Raw genomic sequence first — 24609 nt, 5'->3', positions numbered from 1 at the left:
GGTTGTTCCATGCCGCAGCCCCGGTCTCCCAATGAGCGGTGAGTATCACTGCTCAATTCAATCCTGGAGCAGCGTCTGGATTGGCTGAGGCGCAAGCGGTTGCCAGCCCTCTCCACAGTGAGCATTGTGAGGCGCTGCATGTGGGAAGCACTAACAAGGTGTATGACCAATCACTGCCATGGCTTATTGTGAAGCCATGCAGTGAATGGCCATTTCTACTTTGCTGGGCTGTTCAGCCAGCCTGCTGCTGCCTGTCAGTCCCGCCCTCCCCCTCAGGGTGGGAGGGATCGAGTGTGACATCCGAGCCTCCTCGAGTCAGACCACACCTCGTGTTCAGTGCTACTGCTTGGTGTATTTGTCCCTCCTGACCACCGGGGGCCCTCAGCCTTGATTGATTTCAATTGATTTGATTCGATCACAAAGATCTGATCATCTGATCAAGTCAACTTTGACCAGTAGTGCAGACTAGGATGATGCAGACAGTGAGTACTGTCATCAGTGATGTTATTTGACATGTCATCAGTGATGTCCCTGACAATGTCATGAGTGATGTAATATGTGATGTCATCAGCAGTGCATTGCGGGGGCGCAAGTTAAAGTTAGCTCAACTAACTATAACAGCCAAATTTCTCTGGTTTTGTACTAGTGAAATGTCCAACTAACCATAACCTCACTGAACCTGTGTTTTTTTCAGTGAATTTCTATGGTTTTTTAAATGCTAATTTCTAACTATAAAGTCTCTGAAACCTATGTTTTTTTTCAGTGAATTTCTATGGTTTTTTAAATGCTAATTTCTAACTATAATGTCCCAAAAATTCTTGTTCTTACTTTTTACATTTTTATAAAAATTATGTGATGTTTTCTCTTTTATAAAATATGAATATATTTTTTTTTTAAACATTTCACTTTTTTTTAAAAAAAAAGTGGAATTGCGTACCGATTGTGTACCAGTCATGCTGGGTGCGCAAATGCAATAATTTTGCTGCCTTATTGGTTAATTTGTGTATGGTGCACGATCAGTATGCAAAGGGTTTGCGGTTCTCGGTACGTGTAACGTCACATATTTATTTCCGGAGGTCGCGCCAGGTGCGCAAATCCACCACAAACTTTAATATGTATATTATACCAAGATATTATTGAACAAAAATGCTGGGTGAGCGCTTGTTTCGCATTGGGTACGTGAATCCCATGTCACTTTAAAAGAATGCTTTTTATTGGTTAGGTAGCTTTTTGTTCTAGATTTTACAGCACCTAACCCAAATTTCTCATTCCTCCAACAACATCCTCAGAAGACACACCTTTTGTGTTTGCTGCTCCCATTCTATTTTTTTGGAGTTTAAAAAAATACTACAATGGCATCTTCAAATCCACCTGACAACATACTTGGTGAAGAAGATGACTTGGAGGACCCAACAAAACAGAGGAAAGAGAGTATCGCCTGGGCCTTTTTTACCTTTCCACCTGGTGAAAAGAAGGTAAGCGCAAGAAAGGTGAACTGCACTGTGTGTGAACATATCATATCTGTGGTTTCTTAGAAGAAATACGCATGCAGTACTTCGTCCATGTTAAAGCACCTGCAAACTATGCTCCCTCGTCGTCTGGCTCGAGAAGAACATCGACATGAGCTAGAACATTAAGCACAGCAAGGTGATGACAACGCAGGATCTAGCACCTCAGCCTGTACTTCAGCATCTAGCAGAGGACCTGCCATTAGACCAGAGTTTGCTGGTCTTGAACAACGCTGCATCAAATGCAAAAAAGTTATTTGCTATGGTGAGCAGTCAATTGATGCAATTCTTTTTGCAGCCAAAAGCCACCATTGATTTTTTTTTCAATGATTTTTTAATCACAAAATTTTGGAGAAACGTTTTTCAGTTTATTCCGCTGTTTAAAAAAAAATGCAAAAAAGAGTGAAACCCCCCCAAAAAAATATAAAAGAAAAAAGTAGGAAAAAGGGTTCTTGTTAGAACCACCTATTTGGTTAAAAAAAGACAAATTTCGATGTGTTGTATGATTTGCGGCAAGTGTAATATATGGGGAAGTGCATGGGTAGCACATGTGTGATTGCATGAGTGATTGTGTAGTACCTGCCTAATTGGAGAAGTGCATGCATACTACCTGAGTGATTGCATGAGCATATGAGTAATGTTTGGGTGATTGCAAGAGTGTATGGATACTGGCTGTGTGTTTGCATGAGTGCAGGGGTAGTGCCTGCATGACTAGAGGAGTGAATAGATAGTGCCTGATTGATTGAAGGAGTGCATGGGCAATGCCTGGGTGTTTGCAAGAGTGCATGGGTAGTGCCTGACTGATTGAAAGAGTGTATGGGTAGTGCCTGGGTTATTGCATAAGTGTATGGGTACTGGCTGAATGATTGCAGCAATGCATGGATAGTGCCTGGGTGATTGGAGGAGTGCAACTGTAGTGCCTGAGTGATTGGAGGATTGCATTGATAGTGCCTCAATGATTGGAGGAGTGTATGGGTAATACTTTTGTGTGTGTAGGAGTGAATCAGTACCTGGTAGCTTATTCATGAGTCTATAGGTAGGTGGTTAAAAGAGTGCAGCAGTACTGCCTGGGTGATTGCATGAGTGCATAGTTAGTGTGTGGATGATTTTATAAGTGTATGGGTAGTAGCTGGGTGATTGAAGGAGTCGGGTAAAAGAGTGCAGGGATAATGTGTGAGTGTTTGGAGAAGTGCATGAGTAATGTCAGGTGATTACATGACTACAGGGGCAATGCCTCAGTGAATATGAGTGCAGATGTAATACCTGGGTGATTTTATAAGTGCATGGCTACTGCCTTATTGATTAAGGTGTGCATGGGTAATACCTAAGTGATTGCATGAATGCAGGGGTAATGTCTGGGTCATTGGAGGAGTGCATGGGTAGTAGCTGGGTGATTGCATGAGTGCAAGAGTAATATCTGGGTGGTTGCATGAATGCAGTGGTAGTTCCTGTGTGATTGCAGAAGTACATAAGTACTGTGTGTGTGATTCCTTGAGAGCATAGTTAGTGCCTGGATGATTTTATAAGTGCATGGGTACTGATTGAAGGACTGCATAGGTAATAGCTAGGCGATTGCATGAATTCACAGTGAATGTCTGGGTCACTGGACGAGTGCATGGGTAATGCCTATGTGATTGCATGAGTGCACATGTAATGTGCAGGTAATTAGAGGAGAGCATGCATAATGTCTGCCTGATTCAATGAATGCAAGAGTAATATGAGGCCTGTTGCATGACTGTAGTGGTAGTGCCTGGGTGAAAGGAAACGTATATAAGTAGTGCCTGGGTGATTTTTTAAGTGATTGGGTACTGGCTAGATGATTGGAGGAGTGCATGGATACTGCCTGGGTGATTGCAGCAGTGCAAGAGTAGTGCCTAGGTTATTCTTTGAGTGCATAGCTAGTGCCTTGGTGATTGGATGAGTGCAAGAGTAATGTCTGGGTGGTTGCAATAGTGTAGTGTTACTTACTGGGTTATTGAAGGAGTGCATAAGTAGTGCCTGGGTAAAAGCATGAGGGAATATGTGGTGCTTGGATGATTTTGTAAGTGCATGGGTACTGCCTGAGTGATTAAAGGACTGCATGGGTAATGTCTAAGGGATTGCATGAGTGCTGGGGTAATATCTTGGTCATTGGAGGAATGCATAGGTATTGCATAACACAATGCATGAGTGCAGGTGTAATGTCTGAGAGATTAGAAGAGTGTATAGGTAATGCGTAATGTAATGTAATGTGTACCTAATTGCATGAGTGTAGAGGTACTGCCTGGGAGATTTTATAAGTACATTGGTATTGCCTGGGTAATTCTATAAGTACAGCGGTAGTGCCTGAGTTATTGTAGGAGTGCAAGGGTAGTGCCTTCGTGATTGAAGGAGTACATAAATATTGCATGGCTGATTGGAGGAGTGCATCGAGGAGTGCATCAGTAGTGCCTGTGTGATTGAGTGCATAGGTAGTGCTTGGATGATTTTATAAGTGCATGGGTACTGCCTGAGTGATTGAAGGACTGTATGGGTAATACCTAGGTGATTGCTTAATTGCAGGGGTAATGCCTCAGTCATTGGAGGAGTGCCTGGGTAATGCCTAAATGATTGTATATGTGCAGGGTAATATGTAGGCAATTGGAGGAGTGCATGGGTAATGTCTGGATGATTGCATGAGAGCAAGAATAATATCTGTGTCGTTGCATGACTATAGTGGTAGTCGCTGGGTGATCTGAAAAGTGTATAATTAGTGCCTAGGTGTTTTTTAAGTTTAAGGGTACTGACCAGATGAATAAAGGAGTGCCTGGGTTTTTCTATAAGTGCATAGCTAATGGTTGGGTGATTGTATGCGTGCAAGAGTAATGTCTGGGGGGTTACATGAGTATAGTGGTAGTGCCTTGATACTTAGAGCAGTGTATAGATAGTGCCTGGGTGATTAAAATAGTGCATAAGTACTACCTGGGTGATTGCAAGAGTGCTGGAATAATGTCTAAGAGATTGGACGAGTGCAAGATTACTGCCTGAATAATTTGAGGAGTGCTTGAATAATGTTTGGGTGATTGCATATGTGTAGGACTAATGTCTGGGTGATTGCAGGAGTGCATGGATACTGCCTAGGTGATTGGAGGAGGGCTTAGATAATGCTTTGGTGATTGCATGAGAGCAGGGGTAATGTCTGGAGAATTAGAGTAATGCATAGGTATTGCCTGGGTGATTCAGGAATGTGGGGGTAATATGTAGGTGATTGTATTAGTACAAGGGTAATGTATCGTTGATTGGAAGCGTGCTTGCGTAACATTTGAGTGATTGCAGAAGTGCAGAGGTAATGTCTGGGTGAGTGCATGAGTGTAATGGTAGTGCCCAAGTGATTAGAGGAGTACATAAGTAGTGTCTGGGTGATTTCTAAGTGCATGGTACTGGCTGAGTGATTGGACGAGTGCATAGATACTGCCTGAGTGATTAAAGGAGCGCATGAGTAATGTCTGGGTGATTGCATGAGTGCATGGATAGTGCTTGGCTGGTTGTAGTAGTGCATGGATTGTGCCAGCACAATTTCAAGAGTGCAAGGGCAGTACCTGGGTTATTGCACACTTGCACAGCTAATGACTGGGTGATTGAATGAGTGCATGAGTAGTGCCTGGATGACTGGAGGACTGCAAGAATTTTGCCTGGGTTATTGCATGAGTGCATAGGTAGGGCCTTGGTATTTGGAGGAGGGCATGAGTAGTACCTGAGTGATTGAATGAGTACTGGGGTAATGTCTGGGTGATTGGAGGAGTGCATGGGTATTGCCTGACTGATTGAAGAAGAGCATTAGTAATGTCTGGGTGATTGCATGTCTGCAGGGGAAATGTCCAGGTGTTTGCAAAAGTGCATGGATACTTCCTTGGTGATTGAAGGAGTGCAAGGGTAGTGCCTGACTTATTGGAGGATTTCATAGCTAATATATGGGGGTTGCATTAGTGCAGGAGTAATGTCTGGGTGATTGGAGGAGTGTATAGCTAATGCAATGATGATTGCATTATTGCAGACCTAATGTCTGGTTGATTAGAGTAGTGCATTGATAGTGCTTAGGTGATTGGAGAAGTGCATGGCTAATGCCTGGGTATTTGCAAGAATGCATGGGGAGTGCCTGAGTGATTTAGCGCCGGGACGCCTCTTCGATGAAGCATGTGTTGCATGATATAAATGTTCCAAATAAATAAATAAAGAGTGTATGTGTAGGGCCTGGGTTATTGCATAAGTGTATGGGTACTGGCTGAATGATTGGAAGAATGCATGGACAGTGCCTAGGTGATTGGATGAGTGCAACGGTAGTGCCTGAGTGATTGGAGGAGTGCACGGTAATGCCTGATTGATTATATAAGTGCAGGAATAGTGCATAGATGAATGAAGGAGTGCATAGGTAATTGCAAGATGATTGCATGAGTTAAGAGGTAAGGTCTGGGTGATTGGAGGAGTGCTTGAGTAATGTTTGGGTGATTGCATGAGTGCAGAGGTAATGTCTGGGTGATTGGAGTAGTGTATTTATAGTACTTAAGTGATTGGAGGAGTGCAAGAGTAGTGCTTGGGTTATTGCATGAGTACATAGGTAGGACCTGGGTGATTGTATTAGTGCAGGGGTAATGTCTGTGTGATATTATAATTGTATAGGTATTGGGTAGGTGATAGGAGAAATGCATTGATAATACCTGGATGACTGGAGGAGTGTGGTAATAGTGCCTACCTGTATACATGAGTGCATGGGTAGTGTTTGAAGGAATGGATGAGTGCAATAAAAGCAGCTGTAAACATTGTTTCATATTATCATGCTGATTACATTATTTTATCTTACCTTTTTTTACTAATGCCGATACAAAACTCAGTGAAACAGTAGTTTTGTTGTAATCTGAATTTAAAATCTGTTCAAACTTCACCATTACCTTCTGTAAAAAAGAAGAAAAACTATTATTAAATATACTATTATAGATTTAAGATCATAGCATAATTCCTTTTCACGCTGTTCTCAGATCAGCATTGAGCATTATTTACAACAAGTATAACCATCTGTTTACCTATCTACAGCTTCTAAATTACATTCTTCAACCAGATTAAGGGGTCCATTAGGATGTCGGGTGGTGGCACCACCACGGTGCTGGCGGTGCGGAAAGATGCATTTTTCCGCCCGTGAGCAGCGGTACTCACGTACGCCATATTAGTATTGCCAAATATAGCCCATTTCCCGTCTGCCGAGGTGCAACACGCACCGCCATCAAAGAGTGCTCTCCACCGCGGCGGTGGGAGCCAATGAAGACTCACCGCCGTGCGGAATGACGTCCGCCCCGCTCCATAAATTAGGAGGCCCCAAACAAGCAGAGGCACCGCAGCGGAGTACCCACCAAATCAGAGACGGCGGAAGCACGACAGTGGAGTGCAAAACTAGAGTCCCGGTCCACACCACCAGGTCACGACCGCTATGGATCCAGCTCTACACGTATTTTCGGTGCTGTACCTGCTACATCATCAGCAACTCTTGGACCTCCACGGATGCTGCTGCAGGTACGCAATAACACAAACACAACACACAACACATGGGCTGACTCAGGGTCCAAATCCACATGAGACACCCTGCTGGGAACAGGAACACATCCACAATGGCACCCACACATGACCCACCTGCCACCAATTCACCCCTCCGCATCCTGGATACACATCTTCCGCGATCATGCACCAATGTCCTGGTCACGTCACCGAAGCAGTTAACACAAGGGAATACATGCACACAATGCAGAAGGCGGGGCCAGCGCCAGGCATGGGCAGAGCAGAAAGACCACAGGGCCACACCTCATCCCACCACACATAAGCACACCCCATGAAGGCAAACACCATGTGCCCCTCCTGTGCAACCCCATGCACAACAACAAGACAGGTGAATCGTCACCCTGCACCACACAACAAACATCCAGGGAGACAGTCACTGCAGGAGTGGCTGCACAGGGACACAACACACAGCACAGTAGCACAGGGCCAGGGAAACCCATACACTACAACAACACCACACTTCACAGGAGTACACCAGCAGCACAACACACAGGGCCCCTTGACACACTCCCATGACTGCCAAACATGAGTAGGAATGTACACACATACACTCCCTCACACCAGCAGCACACAACCCCAGTGTCAAACACACTGAAGGCTGTCAATACTTGCCAGTCTATGCACACACAAACAATCACACACCCTGGGGGTAGCCACAAACATCACACACACACACACACACAGGGATGCCAGAACAAATGTCTGCACAAAAACAACAGACAAACACATAACCCAACAGAACCACACATAGAACCATAACAACAACACCCATGCCCTGTGCAGCAAAACTGTGGAAAGGCAATGGGGGCACAGACAACAGGCGTACGCAACCTCATCAGTCAGGAACAATGCACAAACAACACACCATAAGACACACAAGAAGTGCACCAGCACAGAACAACACAGCCACATCAAACAAACAACTGATGCACTGGCAAATGAATCACATAGCAAACACAGCAGGACACCAGGGGATGCACACCAGGCAATGACAAGGCAACATACACACACAGCACTGCATGCACAACAAGCAGTGTGTGCACACCAAGCCTACCAGCCACACACAGCCATGAGTGACAGAATAGCAACCCACACAACCACAATCAGCACAGCACAAAGACAACAGCACACCCAGGAAGTGAAGCAATACCACAACCAACACACATACATACAACACAACACCAACAGATGCACAAGTCTGGGACATAGAGGTGGAAACAACTTCACCAGAGGATTGGGCAGTACACACAGTTGAACTGCAGATGAGCAACCATGACTGCCAAACAGCACAAGAACATCGCATCACAAACAACCCATAGGGGCAATCCCCTGAGTGACACATTGATTCTGGCCAAAGGACTGCACCACACAGCACAGTGACACAAATGAAGTGATGGGGAGTCACACACACATGGAAACCAAGCGGATAGCAGCAATCAAAGTGAAGTGTACTGCATGTCAGTAAAGGACATGGCAGGAGTGTATCATACACAAATGGAGGGAGTGCAGAGCCACAATGGTTAGACACCTGAGTACATATAGGGGATGGTATGACAACACACAAAATGCCCCACTGGAGTCAAGAAGGCACCATGTGACAGCAATGCATGAGAAAACACAACCACAATGGCAGTGTGGAGCAGCAGGTCTTGCACAGTCACCACAAACAGTAACCAGACACATGGATGATCAACAAAACACAACACTGACTTTCCAGTCACACACTCTGCAGACTCACAAGTGACAAAAACAAGTAAGAGTCAGACAGAACTGCAAGGGCACACCAACACACTGCTCAGTGCACAACATACAACTCACACATAGGCACACAACCACATCCACAGGGCTGAACAATAAAAACAACAGGTATACAATACCTAGGTGACACATGTGTACTTGACAATGCAGGGGCATGCACACATCAACACTCCCGACAAACTCACCCCCTGTACACTGCACACTTCCTGACCATCCAAGAGCACACATGGAAAGTATGTCATGGGACTAAGATGACTGGCTATCACAAGATGACCACACACATGCACCACTGGGCACACATAAAGGAAGAACACACATACATGATGATCCTGGCCAGCCTGCCTGCAATACTGTGGATACAATCCCACTCTGTGCTGGCAGTGCACCCCAACCTGACATGTGTACAACATAGCCAACATGAATAAAGTAAGAAAATGACAATTGCTTTCCCTTAGACTTTGACATCATTTTCCCCATGAGTATCTGGGTCAGGAAGCACTGAAGTCCCTGTCACCCCTGCAAAAAATAGAGTAAGTGAGCCAAAACATAGACTATGTGGAAGTGCCACACCCACTATGTGGCACAGTAAAATACATACACAGAGAATAATAATTTCATTCAGTAAGGACACTGACAAAATAGACAACAGGGGCAACTGTCTTTATTCACACATTGCACAGATAGACACCATGAGAAAAGAAGGACAAGGCACACAATGCAGAGTATGTCGAGGAGAATATGCACAGACAGGGGCAAAACAGCAGTGATTAACAAGGCCAGTGTCCAGTTCAGGGGTCAGAGTGAGTACATGAGAATCTGCATAGGCAAGGGCAAAACAGCACGGCCAGTGTCCAGTTCAGGGTGCAGAGTGAGTACATGAGAATCTGCACAGGCAAGGGTAAAACAGCAAGGCCAGTGTCCAGGGCAAAGTGCAGAGCGAGTACATGAGAATCTACACAGGCAAAGGGAAAACAGCAAGGCCAGTGTCCACTTAGGGGTGAAGAGTGAGTACATGAGAATCTGCACAGGCAAGGGCAAAACAGCCAGGTCAGTGTCTAGGGCAAAGTGCAGAGCGAGTACATGAGAATCTACACATGCAAGGGCAAAACAGCAAGGCCAGTGTCTAGGGCAAAGTGCAGAGCGAGTACATGAAAATCTACACAGGCAAGGGCAAAACAGCAAGGCCATTGTCCACTTAGGGGTGAAGAGTGAGTAAATGAGAATCTGCACAGGCAAGGGCGAAACAGCAAGGTCAATGTCTAGGGCAAATTGTCCACTTGGACCCCAAATATCACGATGGTTAGCCATGAGGTAGACACATTTGAGAAAATGGTGTCCATAGGTTTGGAAAAGTTACTATCGGAGAAAACATGGACAGATAGTAACCTCTCAAAAAAAGAAAGAGAAGCATTAAAAAATCTTTCAGAATGTGAGGAGATAACGATAAAACCTGGGGACAAGGGAGGTAGTATAGTTATCCTTAATACTAAAGATTATAATTCAAAAATGTACTCCCTTCTTAACAATGAATCACACTATAGGAGCTCTAGTATGACTGAGTGGAATAATGTTAAAAAGAAAATAAGAGATCTAGTCACTCTAGCAAGGGAGGACTCAATTATCTGTGAAGAAGAGTTTAAATTTCTTGTAAATGATCATCCAAAAATACCAGCACTATATGGACTTCCGGAAGTCCATAAGGACATGAAGGATCCACCCATGCGTCCTATAGTGTCTGGTATTGATTCTAGCACTGAGCCACTCAGCAAATATGTGGACCATTTCATCCGTCCACTAGTGGAAACATTACCGTCGTATATAAAAGATACGACCGATATGATTTCAAAAATTGAAGGCATTGATTTTAATGAGGAAACTCAGTGGTTAGTATGCTTGGACATCGAGTCCTTGTATACTAACATACCCCAAAAAGACACGATTACAATGATGAGGAATATTCTATGTAGGGGAAATGAAGAACTCGATGAATTAAATACATTCATTGTTGACTGTATCGAAATTGTTTTAATGAACAACATTTTTCTTTTTAATAAAGATCTTTTTTGTCAAATAAAAGGCACAAGCATGGGAGCCACATGTGCCCCGAGTCTTGCATGTCTATACGTTGGAAAATTTGAAGAGATGCATATATATAACGAGGTTAGTCCGTTTTTTGAAAATATAACACACTGGTCTAGATTTATAGACGATGTGTTTTTTATCTGGGACGGTAGTGAGACTGACCTCAATGCTTTTTTGGACTGGCTAAACTGTGGAGATGCAAACCTTAGATTTACTGCTAACAAGAGTCAAGTGGCAGTTGACTTCTTGGATATTAAAATTAAAGCAAGGGAAGGCAAACTTGGGGTGGAATTATATGTCAAGCCTTCTGACAGGAACACATTGCTCCACCATACAAGTTACCATCCTAAATGCCAGAAGGATGGTATACCATACAGTCAGTTCATTAGAATTCGACGAAATTGCACAGATAGGTCCACATTTGAAAAACATGCTGAAGTTTTAAAAAATAAATTGTTACAGAGGGGTTACCCAAAGAGATTAATCAGGGAAAGTTACAAAAGGGCAAAGTATCGCAACAGAGGCACTTTGCTTGAACCCAAGGAATCATCAAGACAGTTAAATGATGGTATAGTTATGGTCTCAGATTATAATGGCATGAGTATAAGATTGAGAAACCTTATTACCAAGAATTGGCCGATCTTGAATAGAAAAGGACAGACAATCCTGCCTAAACCCACCTTTGCATATAGGAGGAATAGAACAATCCGCAACTGTCTGGTACAAACGTACAGAGAATCAAAAAAGAGCTATCAGCTGAGTATTGACTAGGGTACACCAATTCGTGGCAACTTGCCGTGTGGAACATGCTCCCACTGAAAATCCATAATAAAATCGGATAAAGTTGAGCTGAATGGTATAGTTCATTGGATGAACGACCACGTTAACTGTAGGACATCCAATGTTATATATCTTCTCATGTGCCCGTGCCAGAATTGTTATATTGGTGAGACAGGCAGAGAAATGCGTTTGCGCCTATCTGAACACAGATCAGCCTTGAAAAACAGAAAGAAAAATGCCCCTCTAGTTGAACACTGGACATCAATGAATCATAGGGAAGATGACTTAAAGTGGTTCATATTAGAAAAAATTAAAACATCAATGAGGGGAGGTAACTCTGAAAAAAGACGGAAACAACGGGAACAATTCTTCATGTCTAAATTTAGATCATATACTGAAGGGCTCAATAGTAGAGAAGAATGGGAGAGAATAGTGAGGTAACACGCAAATGTCACCATGTAGTGTAAATAGATGGTAACTATCTGCTTAAGGAACCACATGTATTATTTATGTGTAACAATTACATACAGGAATGGAAATATGATTAATGTATAAATAGAAACTAGAAGAGGTTTTCCAAAAACAAATGTAGCCTTGTACTGCTGTATAGGAACAATGGGTTGGTGATTAATATGAGTATTTTATTTAATCTTTTGTTAACTTTTTATTAAAAGTGCATGGGATATAATGAAAGAATGTTAAAGTAATGATAGTGGATTCTGTATAGAATGTATATGGTTGCCCTGTAAAGGGGACGTATGTCTTCACTCAGCCAGGGATTTTACTCCAAATGTAGACAACAACATGGGGTTTTCCTAAATTTGGCACATCAATATAACTTTATGGGCAGCAAGGGTACACCTGACTATTGCGTATGAATTGGAAATATCCCCATGTGCAGAGTGAACATGTGCTGCTCCTAGCATAGGAATGTGTAAACCGTTAGAATTAATAGTTAATGCTACGAGAATATAATTAATTTCCATTTACACACAGTCAAAACGTACATGTGGTAATATGATTAGTTGTACAGAAAAAATATTCATTTGTGTAATAAGAATACTGTTACCTCAGAGTGAGCGAAGAAAATGTACTTGTTATTATGAAGTTTGGTTAAACATTGTTGAAAAACGGCCACTCTAAGAGAAAAAAAGAAAAAAACTGCCAAAATGGCCGACAACACTATGTTAAATAATACAATTGCGATTTCATGAAATTTGCTTTCTATCCATAAAAAAAGCATACGAGGAATAGCGGTTTCTCGGAAATACCGTGAGTCTCTTTTTTAAAAACTGAGATGAATTGTCGAAAAAATTAAGGGAAAGTAGAAAACGTGCGACTGATCGAGTAGTCCGTCTTTTAATGTGGACGCTCTCCATGTTCTGGTAAAACTACCATCATGGCTGCCAAATTGGAAAGCCCTCTGACCGTGACAACTCAGGTGTTCCAAATAATCACGGAAGAGATGGGTTAGCGTGTGTATATATAGCTCGAAAATAAACACACGTCCTCAATCAAAACGGGATAGCCAGTGAGACCGGACGACCGCACCGTAAAATCAAGGTAAGGGGGATGGATGCCTGTGAGATAGAGATCGGAACTCTGATCTTTTCCGTATGACCGTAGGTCTGAGTAAAGAGTGTGTTTAGCGTGAGGTCACTAGTTTGAAGCAACGCACTAACCTTAAAAGAAACGGGCACCCCCGATATCTAATGATATCGCATTTACCGAAAGGCGCCGGCATACAAAACTAATGCGCGAAATACAAAAGCCGTTTTGAAATTATTTAAATAGATAAACAATCTGCATTAGAGGGGTCTTTGAAGTTAAGATGACCAAAAATCCGCCCCATGTATAAAATATCGAGTATGGTGCATTTTTACACACATCTCAATGTCTAAGTAGTAGAGGAATAAGCTGTAAACCTCTAGCGTAGCCGTCTTAATGAGTGTAGATTTAAGAAAAACTTGCGGCATTTAACATCAGAAATGTTTTCTATCGATGCTGAGGTGATTCATAAAATATTGAGTAAGGTGTATCCCTAGATATATCTTTATATTTTTAGAGTAGACAAAATTGCTGCTAATTCTCAGCATAGCCTGCTTGATAAGTGTACATATAAGAAAAGCGTGAGGCACTAAGCACTGTATATGTTATCTACCTAGGCGGAGGTAATCGCACCGAAATTTTTAAAAAAAGGTGGAGTTGGCATACAGATTGACGTATGTAGCACCGAGACCCACGCAACACGGGAATGGACAGAAAGGAAAATAATCCCGACCAAAACGTGAATCGTGCAAGACTAATGCACCAATCGGCTTCCTGATGAAATAAAAGTAGGTGGACAGTTCAGAACCTCACATCAGGTCTAGTGATAATATGGGTAGTTCTCGAATCCATGTGTAAAATCTAAAAACATGTCTCTCTTATGCACAGATTCCCTGATTTGATGAGAGGGAGACGGAGTAACCAAAATCTATTACAACTCACGGATTTTGATGTGGCAATGTATAAAAGGACCACAGTTTAATGTGAGAAAACGTAGGTGTTTGTCAACAGTTATGAGATATAACTCCCCTGATAGTCTAAACAACTAACATTTGTTATGTATCTATTTTTAGATAAAGAAGATCTTTTTAAATAGTCCTGAAGAAGGTGTTCCAAAGGACAAATCACCGAAACGCGTCGACAAACTGTTTTTAATTGTAGTAATTAAATGTTTTTGTGTACTTTAAAAAATTATGGTTTTTACAATGATTATGAATGTATGTGTATAACATGTTTTTGTGCTCAAAAGGATTTTTATAACTCTAAGTGATCATGCTTATGACGTTAGGATTTTAAATGTACTATGTAAACCACTGTATGAACGTACTTGTTTCCTTTTGAAAAAATTAAAATAAAAACAATATTTTGATACACTCTTTTGTTAGTTGTGACTAAAATACACTGCTTGGGGTAACTGTTGTCTGGAAGAGGGCAGAGTAGACTTCAATGTCAATTTAGAACTCTAATACTCAGAAAGGAAATTTCTGTTTTTGTTGTTAAATTGCAGAGTGAGTACATGGGACTCTGCAGAGGGAATGTGTGTGACTATACCTTTACATGATCAGCAACACAGTTGGGGGGTAACAATGGGCATTACAGGCCCACCTGTGTGAGAGACAGGTGTTTGAGGGTGACTAACACCCAGAAATGACTGTCAGGAGGGCAATGCCTGGACAGTCCGGTGCAGCCCACCCACGTTTGAATGTATCCCCTCCATGAAAGCAACCACATGGGCCAATTTTTTGTCATGGTCAATGAAGGCATTGAGGAGAGCTGTCTGACTTACACACAGCTGGTGCAAAAGCTCCACAGACTCAGCACTGATGGCAGCAGGGGGGACAGGGGCAGGGGCAGCGGTGCCAGGTGTGAAGGTAACTTGTCCCCTCCTACTGACCCAGACAAGGGCAGCACCAGAGGAAGTGGCTGGGAGGCTGGGAACTGGCTGCTGTGTGGTTGAAGATGATGCAGAGTCCCCATTCCCTGTGCCCGCCAACATGGATGCATCCCCGCTGGCATCAGATGATGTGGTACTTTGCGTCTCAGGCTGGGATTCCTCCTGCAGACTCCGGTCCCCCTCTGAGGTGCTGGTGACATCTGTGTCACTGGGCTCCTGTGCAGCTGTTGTGCTAGTTTAACCCCCACTGGTGTCCATCTCCTGTCCATCCATGACCACAGGAGATTCTGCATGAGAGAGATGAAGGGTCACGTCAGTGGCAGCAACAGAACAAAACTATGCAAGCAATGTATTATAAAAGATGACCAAATCTACATGTTGAACAAACAAGACGATGGACGGAATGTTGCACATTGGCAAAACATTCACCCCCAGTCACAGATCTGGGATTAATCCATCCTTTTTTGCTCACCACACCACCCCAGTTCAGACATGGCCATATGCAAATCAGTCTTGACCCTGTGCCTCATGGGACAAATGTAAATGTTCCACACCACCCTTTACAATCACATGACGGCAAATCACTATATAGACTCAATTAGTGAGTAGATCCCAGATTTTCTGTCATGATTGAGCCATGTGATGGACACACAGCACAACACCCTGCTAGTGGCTCTATTCAACCAGACACACAACTAGCTCTGTGCACACCTAGGGACATGATGGGGGCACAACACTTGTTGCCACTGACAGATCTGGATGGAACAGGAGGGGACTACACAGACACAGACTACAAAATGACAGTCCACAATGGCGATGAGCCAATGCCACCCACCATGTTGTACTTTGGGGCCAAAAGACTGTTGCACATTGTTGTCAGATTTCTAGGTCTCCACAATCTGGGTGCATGCAATGGACGCATTGATGAAGTCACACTCAGATTGGGAACACTGTCGTTCCCTCCCAATGTGATTCCCCAGACTGCCCCAATTTCAGAAACCTGAAGAGCACAACTCAGACTGCAATGGAAATGCACAGCATGGACAATTACCTTTGTAAGTACAGGTAGAGCAAATGCATGACACTGGCACCCAGCCCAGCAGCCATTACATGCCACTGCATCACACCACCAACATCACATAGCCTAACGCCGGCACAGGATCTGTTCACATGCAGACACTCCCAGCCAAAGTCACCCTCCCCAAATACTCACCCCTGGCTTGCTGCTGATGCTCCTTTAAACGTGCATCCAGCTCAGGCTGAGTCATCGCCAAGATGCGCCCCATTAGTGGTGTCATGCTGCGCTGTGCCAAACGCCCAGTGCGAGGAAGCAGCCCCAAGGTCATCTCTGCCTCGTTCTTTGCCAGCCGGCTGATGTCGTCCCACCTCTTGTGGCAGTGGGTGCGCCGTAGGTTAGAGACCACAGAGCTCGCACCTTGGCTGCAATGGCCCGCCACACAGCCTTACGCTGGTGTACCTTGAGCTGCAGGCATGGGAGACAAGAGGGAGAAATGATCAGTGATACAGTGTAATGTTCCAACATCTATCATTATAGCAGCAAGATACAAACTCATAAATTCTACGATTTGACCATCAGAGACTAGGGTACAGCTTACATGGGACATCTGCATGGGATAAGTTGATGTAAATGCATGCAGTTGTGAGGGGGAACACAGTCCCTGCACATCTCACACACATGCAGGATGCCACCACTGAAACCCCTACGTGGCCTGCCCACATCTCCAGTCCATTGTTGGGTTCAGCAACACATACATCACATATCAACCTGTGTCTGGGGGTGGACTCACTGTGTGCAAGACTGTGCAGCCCTCAATGTCCCTGCCCTGTGAATTTTTTTACTTTGTCATGGGTGTCGCATTGAGGGACAGCAATTCCTCAACACAAGGCCAGTTGTGTGCAATCTACAGGGCTGAGATGGCGCATATCTGGAGTGCAATGAGTAAATACTTAGGAAATACACTGTAAGTGAAGGGATGTGTCCTTGTCTTTGTGGGTGGGCCCTTTGCTGGCCTTCTGGGGTCACACTGAGATGGACAACAGGGGCACATATAGCCATTCAGCCAAGCAATCACTGTCCTGACTCCTGCATAAACAAACCACTGCATCACTGTATGGTTGACAACACAACACAGTTCACTCATACCTACAACTGCAGGCAGGGAAACCTGTGACAAAGGGACACACACCATCACCCTGGAAACAGCATGGTTGGCAGTGCATGACACAACCCCACACCCTCAGGCACATACTGCATCAGTCCAACTGCATGTGTGCCCCCCCGCCCTACACCTCCACTTTTGAGGACTTACCACAACATTTGGGGCACCATACAGCCATGGGTATTGTGTGAGCACCTTGTCCACCAGGACCTCCAGCTCCTCGCTTGTGAATGGACTGGCACAGATCTTCTCTGTCCTTGCCATCACTGGATATGGAACAACTGCGGTAGAATGGGGTGGTGAGGGGTCCCAAGCAGCAGTCCCTGGAGGCAGCAGCAGAAGAGGGGTGTCAGGCAGCAGTCCCTGGAGGCAGTAGCAGAAGAGGGGTCTAAGGCAGCAGTCCCTGGAGGCAGCAGCAGAAGAGGGGTCTCTGGCAGCAGTCCCTGGAGGCAGCAGCAGAAGAGGGGTCTCAGGCAGCAGACCCTGGAGGCAGCAGCAGCAGGTCAGGGGTCTCTGGCAGCAGGCTCTGGGAGCAGTGGAAATGTGAGGCTCCTTCCCACACATATATAGCCACCCGGGTCGTTTCAAAGGTCCCAAGCTGCAGCAATTGGTGGTACAGGTCTGCCTCTTTCAAAAGCATCCAATGACCACTTCTGCGGTGGCGGAGCACGCCTACCCCAATTTTTCAAAATTGCATCATGCCACCGCGATCAAGGTTCCCATTGGCTCTAGGGCATGCTCCATGGTGGTGACACATCGCAGGGGCCAGGTGCGCGCTACCACGATGGTGCATCTTTCAAAAGCATCCAATGTCCGCCTTTGCAGTGGCAGAGCATGCCTACAGCAATTTTCAAAATTGCATCATGCCACCACAATCAAGGTTCCCATTGGCTCTAGGGCATGCTCCTTGTTGGTGACACACCGAAGAGGCCCGGTGCGCGCTACCGCGATATGTGTGCCATAAAATCACACGAGGCACCGCGATTTAGGTGGCGGAGCATGCCCACCGCCATTTGGGCATGTCCCCATGCCTATCATTACCGCTCTTGTGTGAATGGGGGTGCTGGTGACACACCGCTGGGGCCAGGCGGTAGCTACCACGATATGGCCCTCCTCTGCATTCCCCGCTTCCGCAAATCCAGAATCGGCGGCACCAGATTTTCCACTCTCGCCCCCCGCTTCTGGAACAGTCTTCCCCTCACTATTAGGTCCATTACTGACTATCTGCAATTCCGTAAGGCGCTCAAAACTCATCTATACGCCCAAGCTTTTACTAACCTCTAATTCCTGGCCGCTTCTACCATCAGACACTATCTTCCCTCCAGCGCCAGGAAACCGCTTGGTCACAGAGCGCTTTGCAAATACTTTCAGCTTCAGCTTCATGGGTGCCATACAATCACATGAGGCCCCATGATTTGGGTGGCGGAGCATGGCCACCCCCATTTGGGCATGCCTCCATGCCTATCACTACCGCTCTTGTGTGAATGGGGGTGCTGGTGACACACCGCTGGGGCCAGGCGGTAGCTACCGCGATATGGGTGCCATACAATGGCAATGGCCATCTGGCAAACATCAACAGTGCACAGTGCCCATATGGTCAATAGCACATCATTGTGCACATAATGGTAATGTTCCATTACCTCCACTGGTGACTACACATGTCATGTATGTGTATGTGATTTCGTAAATTGGCCTGCACTCCCTCACATGTCACTTATGAATTTGATGGTCGTGTAGGCAGGACCGTGTTGGACTGAACTCTACAATTTGTACACATGTCAATGTGTTGAGGTGCAGTGACAATCACAGCAATGTTCGTCTCAATGGATGATGTAATTCTCTTTGCATGGCCTCTCATGTCTGCTCATGCACACAATCATCATTTGTGCGCCAACTGTGGTAATTGTGTAGTGGATGTGTGCCAGGTAGAAATGACGCAGTAAGGTGTGACAGTTACAGCAGCTAGGTATGAGACAGTGAGGTTGATTAGTTACACATATGCTTAATGCCATGCTCCCTTGCGTGCACCTGTGAAATGTAGCCATATCACTCCGTGCATTCACATTGACCTAGGGGGTGTTTGATGTACTTGTTTAGTCTAAGATGAGAGAAGTGCCCTATGTGTAGCTGAAAGCGTCCCTACATGTAAGCTGGTCTGTCACTCAATTTTGTGTCAGTCATTGTTGTCACTATGTCATCCAGAACGTGAGATGCTGTGCCCATCTCATGATGTATTGCATTGACATGTGTCCACTTTCATCTCAACTAGGAGGAGGCCAAATCTGCTTCATCACTTGACAGTGCTGGGGGACAAGGAGGATGTGGCAATCATCCAGAAATTCTGTCTGGATAGAGCCACCCTAAAAACCCTTTGTGATATGTTGGAGCCCTACCTGCAGCCTCGACGGACATATCCAACAGCTCTCACCCCAACTTATAAAGTGATGGCAGCCCTGCATTTTTTTGCCACTGGATCGTTCCAGGAAACAGTGGCCAGTGCTGGTGGGATGTCATAACCGAAGTTCAGCATGGTGCTGTGTCATGTTCTGTCTGCCATGATAATATACAAGGACAGATATATCCATTTCCCCAGGGGTGCTGAATTGCCTGCTGTGAAGGGAAACTTCTATCCCCTTGGGCACATCCCCCATGTTGTTGGTGCCATTGATTTCACACATGTCAGACTTGTGCTACCACAGCCAAGTGAGCACATCTACAGGAATCGCAAACATTACCACTCCATAAACGTGCAAGTGGTGTGCCTGGCACATATGATCATCTCCCACCTGAGTGCCAGATTCTCAGGCTCAGCCCATGACTCCTACATCCTGCGTAACAGCATTGTGCCCCAGCTGATGACAAATCTGCTTCCCGTGCGTGCATGGATTGTGGGTGAGTATGCCTAGTCGTATGGCGTACTGGGTGTGTGACCTGCTGCCCTCTGACTCTGCGACATTGCAATGTCTATTTCTGTTTGTCATACCTAGGTGACTCTGCATATGCCAACGTCCCTGATTGCTGAGCCCACTGCGGGATCCCAGGACCCCGTCTGAAGTATGCTACGAGGCCCATGGTAGGACAGGTCGTGTGGTGAAGCTTACTTTTGGTCTGCTGAAGTCACGTTCCCACTGCCTGGACAAGACCGGAGGTGTACTGGCATACTCGCCCAGGAAGGTGTGTCAGATTGTAGTGGCATGCTGCATGCTCCACAACCTAGCCATTCACAAGGAGAGTCCCCTGCTCCTGGATAATGATGAGGCCCAAAGGCCCCCACCTGAAAACCAACCCGTGTCCAATGATGAGGACAGTGGAGAGTAAGAAGGTGTTGACCTGCGTCAACAGCTCATCACCCGCTACTTCACGTGAAGGTGGGTGACAATGTACAACATAGCCATTATCTGATGATATTGCTGTTGTCATGAAGGGGTATGTGGGAATTATGACAGCAGCCAGTTGTAGACTCAGCAGTGGTTGGCGATGTATCTGAGACAGGTAATTTGTGAAGAGCTACAGGACGTGTATGTTGACACTTGTTGCCCATTGTGACGTGTGCATGTTGACTTCTCTTGATGGTAGGTGTTGTGTGATGTCTGTGATGCCACACCCAGAACAGTGAATGTTGTTATGTTGTGTTTCACTAGGTGCCTTCAACTTCTCCTTGCCTACATACAGTCCATACTCCTGGTACATTGTGGTCATGTTGTAGACTGTACATCCTGCACTAAGACAGAGCAGACACAACAACATGTGTGTGAGGTTATTTTATTTACAATGGTGACATGTGAGGGGGCATTTCCATTGAGGTGGTGGTGGAGCAGTGAGTTGAAAGTGATGGTAAATGAGATAATCGAGTAGTCGCCACATTGATGTGGTGACCCAGTCCAACAGGCAGATGTCATTCACAAGGTAGTGTGGGGAAGGACAGTCCAAAACGTCAATGCAGTGGTGAAGAGGGTTGCCATCAGGGCTGGCTCCTTGACTGGTGTTTGGCGGATGCTTTGCCTCCAGATACTCCCAGGGTCTTCTTAGGGCGGCCCCATCGTCGCTTAGGAGGGGGGCCCTGCTGCAGGGCCAGTGGGTCTGAGGACTCACCCCTCTGTGTGGGCGCAGAGGAGGATGTTGAACTGTCATCCTGCGGGCCACCAGAGGAAGGTGGAGGTGTTGTTTGTGGCGTAGGCCTGTCCCTCAGTACCGCCACTTACTGGCCCAAGAGGTCCACAATTTGTCCCATGCAGGTGTCGATGGACCTCATCAGCAGGATGAGCTCGCATAACAGATCGTCCGACCGGCCCGTTTGTCCCTGGGCCTGTTCATAAGCGCCAAGGATTCTGGTGATGTGTTCCAGGGTTTGGGTCCCAGCCTCCTGGTGTCTGTGGGTGACCCTGACCCTCCCACCTACCGTGCTGCCACAGGCCTGTTGCCTCACCACTGTGGGCCACCGCATCCTCTCCCTGCCGTCCTCAGTTGGCGTTGTGGGGTGGTCATCCTATGGGACAGGGAGGGTGTTGCAGGCAGCACTGATGGTGGTGGACCTACAGGTCATAACAGCAGAGGTCTGCAGTGAAGTTGTTATTGCTGCAGTTGTGGTGGGGGGGACGCTGGGGTCCTGGGACCTGTTGCTCCCTGGCACACCAGTTGGGCCGGCTTCAAGCTCATCGTCCAGAGAATCCTGGGAGTCAACTTCCGACAGTCCATGTACCGGGGTTGGAGACTGGCTCTGCAGGTTGCTGGTGTTGTCCTCTGCAGTGAGTTCTTGGTCACCTCTGGATCAGATGGTAAATGGTCATTGTAGTGCACCCTGCATGCTTTGTGTTAGCTCTGTGTCATTCACTGTTTTTACACTACACATTTGACTGGTCATCACATTGTTTTCTATGAGCACTACTGTGCCTCCTGACATGATGCAGTGGTACATGCATTACTTGTCCATGGAGTAAGGTGTCATTGCATACCATGCAACCCGTGCATGATTCATGATTACAGGGACCCGTTGCCATCTAGTGACTGCCACAACATGTTTTTCAATGAGGACTCTTTGTTGATTTGTCTGACCTGGCAGACATCGCATCTGGCCGTGGACTGGACATTGTCATCTCTTGCATACCTTTGTCCTGTCATGTGCATATCTTGATTTATACCACTACACATGCTTTCTTATTTTTGGAATGGTTCTTTTTGCTCTGGCCCCACGGCAATGCACACATCAATAGGTGCTGTGCATGATTGTGCCCAGACTTTATTCTACATGTGCATTGGTGTTTCACACTTTGGTAGCTGTGTCAGCTTTCTTTGCTTAGCTGTGTGCACACTGTGCATGACAATGGGGGTCAGTGAGCATATTTGTGCCATGAGAGGGCTGGTTTTGTCATATGGCACCATTTCTTTTGTGACAAATGTGTGGGTGCATGTGCTGGCTACTTACCTGTTACTTGCTCACATTTGGCTTTGTAATGTGGCACATCTGTGTGTGCGTGGTGGAGGCTTACATCCTGCTCAGTGGTGTCATGAGACAGAATAATATGTCCACCTACCTGTTAGTTTGTTTGAGGTGGGCCATTATAAGCCACATGTGTCTGGGTGGTATGGAGAGCTCCATCTTGCTGTACTGGGGACAAGAGTTCATTGTGGGAGTAGTGGTACAGGCCTCCCACCTACAGATACCCTCACTGTGAAGATGGCTACCTACCTGTAAGTGTGTTAGGTGTACTGCAATGGCTTCCAACTGGTTCTGGGTGGGTGAGTGCTCCATCCTGCTGAGGTATGGTCCAGGGTGCTTGGTGGGAGTAGTAATGTAGGCCTCCCACCCACAGACACCCTCACTGTGAAGATAGCTACCTACCTGTAAGTTTGATGAGGGTAATGTAATGGCTTCCAACTGCTTCGGAGTGGGGTGGGGAGGGCTTCATCTTGCTAGACTGTGGGCCAGGGGTCATGGTGGGAGTGGTAGTGCAGGCCTCCCACCCACAGACTCCCTCCCAGGGAAGATGGCTACCTACATGTTAGTTTGCTGAGGGTTGTGTAATGGCTGACACATGCTTCTGGGTGGGGTGGGGGGAGGGCTCCATCTTGCTGATGCTGTGGGACAGGGGGCATGGTGGGAGTAGTAGTGCAGGCCTTCCACCTTCCACCCACAGACACCCTCCCAGGGAAGATTGCTACCTACATGTTAGTATGATGATGGCTGTGTAATGGCTTACACATGCTTCTGGGTGGGGTGGGGGGAGGGCTCCATCTTGCTGATGCTGTGGGCCATGGGGTATGGTGGGAGTAGTAGTGCAGGCCTCCCAGGGAAGATGCCAACCTCCCTGTTTGATGAGGGTAATGTAATGGCTTCTAACTGCTTTGGGTGGGGTGGGGGGGCTCCATCTTGCTAGGCTGTGGGCCAGGGGGCATGGTGGGAGTAGTAGTGCATGCCTCCCACCCACAGGCACCCTCCCAGGGAAGATGGCCACCTACCTATTTGTTTGATGTGGGTTGTGTAATGGCTGACACATGCTTCTGGGTGGGATGGAGAGGGCTCCGTCTTGCTGATGGTGTGGGACAAGGAGGCCTGGTGGGAGTTGTAGTGCTGGCTGCCTGTACACATGCCCCCATGGTGATGTTGGTAGCTATGTTTGGGGTGAAGTGGAGTAGCTGAATGTTGGATCTGTGAGACATGTTTTTGGGATGGTGTGGTGTAGACGAATGGTATTTGTCCTAGGTGGTGTAGCTTTGTAGTTGTGCAAGACAGTACATATCAGTGTGGTGGTGGTCATTTGTTTGTACTGACCAGCCTCCAATCCCCCGGGTACTCCTGTGAGACTCTCTGGATGCAGTATTGCAAGCACCTTCTCCTACCATGAAGTGAATGGTTTTGGTGGAATAGGAGGGTCACCGTCAGTCCTCTCAGCCAGCTCCCGCTTCTTGCTTCTCCTCTCTTTGACAACCCTCTTCAGATCATGCCACAGCTTCATGATCTCCTTTTGCGGATCGCGAGGTGGTCCCTACTGCATTGATCCTTTGCACTATCCTTGCCCACATTTGTGTCCTTTTGGCTAATGGTGTCCATTGGACCAGGCTACCAAACAGTTGTGGCTCCACTCTGGCTATCTCATTTACCATGACTGTCAACTCACTCTCTGTGAATGTTGGCATTTTCTGTGCTGCCATGGTGTGTGGTGTGCAAAGTGGTTGTGGTTGCAGGGGTGTGAGTGATGGGTGTGGTTGTGATGTGTATGGTGTGAGATGTGCAGGGGGGGTGGTGGTGCAGGTGTGGAAGTGGTAGTGGTGGTGCTGTGTGTGGTGTGAGTAGTGCTAG

Source organism: Lissotriton helveticus, chromosome 2_1 (assembly GCF_964261635.1).
Source record: "Lissotriton helveticus chromosome 2_1, aLisHel1.1, whole genome shotgun sequence".
In the NCBI taxonomy this organism is placed as follows: Eukaryota; Metazoa; Chordata; class Amphibia; order Caudata; family Salamandridae; genus Lissotriton; species Lissotriton helveticus.
The sequence above is the reverse complement of the archived record's forward strand: the minus strand, read 5'-3'. Positions refer to the sequence as shown.